This window comes from Acomys russatus, chromosome 25, assembly GCF_903995435.1.
Source record: "Acomys russatus chromosome 25, mAcoRus1.1, whole genome shotgun sequence".
Lineage (NCBI taxonomy): Eukaryota > Metazoa > Chordata > Mammalia > Rodentia > Muridae > Acomys > Acomys russatus.
In genome coordinates, this window is record NC_067161.1 from 22,291,349 (window position 1) to 22,297,348 (window position 6,000).

The following is a 6,000-nucleotide window of genomic DNA, read 5'->3' on the forward strand; positions in this document are numbered from 1 at the left end:
GGAAAAAGAGTCAGTCCCAAAGTATATCATTTTAACGTTAGTTTGACTTTTTTTTAAAGTTTTCAATCATGGGTTTATATCAAAAAAGTTAAATTCTTGCTTCTGAATGCTCAGGTGCTTAAGGAACAGTGGATGCAAGTTATGTTGGTAGAATAATAGTTTACTAGGTGTTGCTACAGTTTATTTGCTGTAATTCAACCACGTATCAGAATATGAAAGACAGAAACTATATGTAAACAATTTAAAATGTTTGTTCTTTTCAAAAGTAATCATAGGTTTGCTTTTTATTTACAATAAATAAATAAACAAATCACTGATTTATTTTCAAAACTAGTTTATTTATAAGTCGATTCCTCTGATGAGCAAAGAAGCTGATATGCCAAATTGAGATTGCTTAGGGAAATGATAAACATTAAATCTAAAACTAATGTTTTTTAAATACCTAAAGGATATCTAATAAATATATTCTATGTATTTAAAGTTAAATCACCCTTCTCGTCAAATAAGCAATACTGTTTCTTCCTTCACATAATAAGCATTAACATAATCATATAATGTATATTCTATATTGACTGGTGTTTGGCCATTAGATTAGTAATAAAAAGAATATCATTTTCAAAAATAATTTAAAGCAGTTTAAGACCTAGGTTCCACTACAATTTCTTACAAACTAACTTTAGCAATATGAGTTGACAATAACAAGAATAACTTAACACTAGAACATCAGTCTGTCCCAGTGGTTCTAAACCTTCTAAATGCCATGACCCTTTACTACGGTTCCTCTTGTTGTGGTGACCCCCAAACATTACACTTACTTTTGTGGCTACTTTGAACTGTGATTTTGCTACTGCTAGGAATTATCATTCTGCATCCAGTGATTTGCTTCCAGAGGGCCTTTCCAGGTACGCTTGCTTCCAGAAGAGATTAAAAAGACCTCAAATCAAAGGTCCCGTTCCTCTCAGGAACAGGTAGAGTGCTTTAGGGCAAGGCTCGTGCTCTTGGCATGGGTATGGAAAGAGTTTTCCATTGAGTGTTACAGTTGGGTAGATGTTTTAGAATGAGATTGCTGCTATCAAATGACGTCGGAGACTTGGGAGCTCCACAAGCTCATGGTAATACCAAAAGTGTTACAGGCCTTTTTTATCCTGCGGTCCTAAGCATGGCAGAGGAAGCAGGCAGACATCCAAAAACCTCAGGCAGGCAGGTCTGGTGAGGTGCAACCCCAGCAGACACTTCTCTGGGGGTCAGTGTGGAGCTAGCGGTGATAGAGCGGGCTGTAGTGGATGCTATGGCAACTCTGCCACCACTGCCTTGAATGCCTTGATTGTTAGTCAAGACCCAGCAGCGATTCTTCCCAAGAATAAAGGTGGTGGCATGGAGTGAGAAGGCAAGCCAGCCAATTTGGATGTTTGTGAATCAGAGATTTATAAACCTTGGACAGAAAGGAGAGGTTTGATTTGCTGGGACTAGAGATGCCAGGATACTTGATTTACATGCAATGGTAAAGTACCTCATTTATGTGCAATAGCAAGGGATCCTATCACAAAATGAGAGCACAGTATTTAAGTATCCTATGGGTATGGGAAGAATTGCCAGGTACAATTAAAGGTCATTTTTGGAAGGCTAGGATTTCTTTAGCATAGGGTAGGGTATTTCCAGGAATCCCCAGGTGCTTCCTGAACAGGTTCTATCTGGAAAGGGTCATGTCTGTGATCTTCCCTGAGGGCTATGTGATGCTTCTTAGGGGATGCCGGGCCGGGGGGGGGGGGGTGGGTTGGGCGGTGGCCGGCAGATCAGGAGAAGAGAGGACCCCATTGAGAAAGGGAGTCCACCATTATAGGCTGAGTTCTATGGCTATCTGAAATAGCAAACTTTGACTTCAACAATTGGAGTCTCACAACTTGAAATGGAAATATAAGTTTTTTCCGATGGTCTTCGGTGACCACTCTTTGGTGGTCATTAAACCACCAAAGAGCTTACAACCTACAGGCTGGTAATCATTGCTCTACATAATACATGTAATAAATTCTGTGTCAGGAGTAATTTTTTAAATTTAATTTTATTAATTTATTCATATTGCATCTCAATGGTTATCCCATCCCTTGTATCCTCTCATTCTTACCTCCCTCCAATTTTCCCTTTACTCCTCTCCCCTATGACTGTGACTGAGGGGGACCTCCTCCCCCTTTAGATGCACATAGGGTATCAAGTCTCTTCTTGGTAATCTTAAAGAATTGAAATTTTATACGGGATATTTGGGAGTCTTCTGAAAGCAGTATAATTAATACTGAATGGAAGTTAAAAGTGTGATGACTTAGATTTTGAGGAGAATTGTTACATGATGTCCTAGGTAGAATACACAATTTTAAACATTGTACCTTAGTGTGCTGGAAAAGAGAGTTTGCTGGGGAAGGTAGGGCTGAAGTTGATATAGCATTTCTGGAATAACCAACTTCTTTGTGAACAGTATTGGAAATAAATTATGTACAGGACATTTTTGAGATGAGCACAGCTGGAGCTCTGCAATGAAAAGAATGCCATGCTTGATCACACAGGCAATCTTGAGACCTCTGGTAGGGACTGGACAGTAGAAAATGATCACTTCCTTGATTTGAGAGCTTCTGTGAATGGAATGTGAAGTGAACTGGCAGAGACAACCCCATCTGAGGAATGAGAGGTAAACCTTTTTGGTAAATTGATTTTGAGACTTTGGTTAATGTGATGGGCTTGGGGAAATCAAAATATTCTGAATGTGATTGACTTTAATACTCTAAAACTATATGAACATAATCAATAGCAAGTTAATTATTCAGGCTTATACATAAATTTTAGTGTTAAATCTTTAGTTATTGCAATACTTAGATACTTAGATACTTGACAGGATTCTTCCACCATCTTTAGGTTTCCAACACCATATTAGGGAAATGGTGAGAAGCGCAGACATGAGATCTCTGTAACAATTCAAGAGTAATTCTGCTTGTAACCAAGTTCTTTACATAGTTTTAATGTGTGTCAGCAAAGAAAGGGTAAATACATGGTAGAGGATGTGGGAAGGAAATGAACCAGCTAGGAAGTAGAAGGAAGAAAAAACTATGAAACTAAAAGTTTTGCTATGAAGTCTCACCAGGGAATTGGCAGTTAAACAGGGTCTGAAATTTGTATCAAATGACTATGGCATATCTATATCTATAGTTACGTGTATGTCCATATCTATAGAGCATATTTTTATAAGTTCAGGAAATGATAGTAAAATGTAAAAAATTATGCAAAAGATCTGGTAAAGGGATCTTAAATATGGATGTTATACATACATGTAAACACAAACATATGTATATATGTAATATATTCTATAATATTGCTGGCTTGACAAGTCCTCTACTAGGCACAAAACAAGGCAGGCTTTATATAAAAAAGTTCTTGCTCTCTTGCTACATGTCAAATTTAAATCATGGCGCCACAAATCACATCAAATTAGGTTGCTTTGTGTATTATTATTATCCATTGATAATAAATTCAGAACAAGTTTAGCAATATATGTGACTATCAGCATGATAATGAGTACATAAATTGAGAAAAAGTTCACTATTCAAATATTCTAGTAATTTATACCCTTATCAATTATTTCTTTAGAAAAATATTTTTTATTTTTTCCTGAATGGGTCCATTTTTTCCCATTGCTCTCACACAAGAAAATCATGCCTTATAATTAAAGCCAACAATCTTAACTAGTTTACTAATGAGTTTTGGCCAAAGGAAATGACAGCACCATGAAGGAAAGATGTGTTTATGTCTGGTTTTCCCAATTTTTATAATGTCACATCAAATTTCATTGCTCACATGGAGAATTTTAAGCACTGCTCTGTGGACAATTTGATGCTGATAACTTTGTGTGTTTAGAAAAAAAAAGTTCTGTGTTTGGAATGCCAAAGGCATCTCTGGGTTCTGTGCAGTAGAATTGTTTTGAGCAGATTTTGGAAACAAATGAACAAAATGGTCTCTAGACAGGTGTGTCATATGTCCTATGGAGGGAGCACAGAATTATATCTGGTGAACTTTGCTCTGCATGCCCACGTAGTAATGGAGGTTAAAGGCAAGGCTGAGAAATATCAACCACTTCACCACTAAGCAAAGGCTTCAACTAAGAACAAAAGCTCAGGGGCTGGGAGGACAAGTTCCCTTTCTGTAAGGATGTGTTTCAAGATTCTGAGGGAAGCATGTAACCTTTTATAATACTGTACCCTGCACACAAGCAACACATTTCTAAAATAGTGTGTGTAATGACCAAGACAGTTACAAAGTACTAATAGGTGAGGAGTTCACACATTTACTGTGGGCACATTGGACCAAAAGATGCTATACATCCTGTGGTAGGTGAAGGGAGACTTTATATTACTCAGATCACGAAAGAACATCAAGTAGAAATTATGGACTGTTGATATTTACATTATTTATTTACTTATTTACTTTATTATATTCTGATAACAGTGGATCATGTATAATTTAAATCATGGAAAGCAATATATGAATAAATGTTATGCCACTGGAAATGAACTGCACCACGGTGTCTAACTTTACTATTTTTTCTTAGCTATATTGCAATTCTTACAATAATATCAAAAGTTTCAGAGCCTCTGGTGTCTGATAAAATAGATATTCTGGACCTTCATTTCAGCTTTAATCTTTGTTGGCCTTGCCTGTAAACAGCACAGGGCATTGGAAGATCTTAAAATTTTCAGTTACGAGGGTAGCCTGGGTTTTACTAAAGACACAGAACAAAAGTTGATTTCTGTGTGACTCGAGTTTTAATTTTAGTGATAGAATCATTATGACCCAGGGAAAACTCACATTCATTATGTATAGGAGTAAACTCTCAAGAACAAAAGACACATGAGAGAGAGAGAACATTGTTTGCTATTCTTCGAAGAGCATATTTCTTTAAAATTGCCTCTGCACATCATTAGATGTGTATGACATCACTTATTTGTAAACATAACACAGGATAAACAGCTGCCAGTGATGAGCATCTTTAGCCCTAGGGACATTTAGAGACTCAACTTTTTCTTCTGTCAATTCTGCTATTCATTCTTTTCAAAGCACATGCTTTGGGTCATTATGTGCAACATAAGAACATTATTTAACAACCGCTACTTCTTGTGACTGTGTTGCAGAAAATGACAAAAATAAAATGTCCCTCAGAGACAAGCAGTTTCTGTAACCAATGGATAGAGCACTTCTGGTTCTGGTAACAGCTCTTTCTCCTCCTCTCTCCACATATTACAGTGATGATCTCTTTCAACAATTCTCTATTTGCAATTCCAGCACTCCTCTATTAAATTCCATCACGGTCACTCCTGATTTCTTTTCCTTTTTTAATTAAAAATTTTTATTAATTTTTACATATACATTTGTATTATTACACGTATATACAACAAACTACCTACGGCAAGAAGAACTATGAAACAAGCAGGAATTATATAAATGTTACATTCTTAATGTTTTGGCTATTTGTATTTGGCAGCCTAGAAGAAAACATCTTTCCTATCTTGGTGAGTCTAAAATTCTGAATGTAAATCAATATCTATCATATCTCGACGTTATCAACCTAAAACATCTATCTAGACCTAAAACATCTTAACCCCTAAATGACTGAGCTTAATTGTAAAACTAAACTACATGGTCTTCAAGCCCATCAGAGTCTTGAGAAGAAATAAAATTAATTAACTGAGTATATAGGGAGTTCAGGCTAGCAGCTTCCCAAATGAGAGGATAACAGAGACAGTTTGAGATAGGGTTTCTCCGTGTAGCCTTGACTGTCCTTCATTTGCTTTGTAGATCAGGCTGGCCTTGAACTCACAGTGATCCGCCTGTCTCTGCCTCCCAAGTGCTGGGATTAAAGGCGTTCAGCACTATGCCTGGCTAGTCGGACACATCTTTAACCTAATGGTCACATTACCTAACAGAAGCATTCTTATATATTTCTCCTCTCTCTGGCCCTGAAAT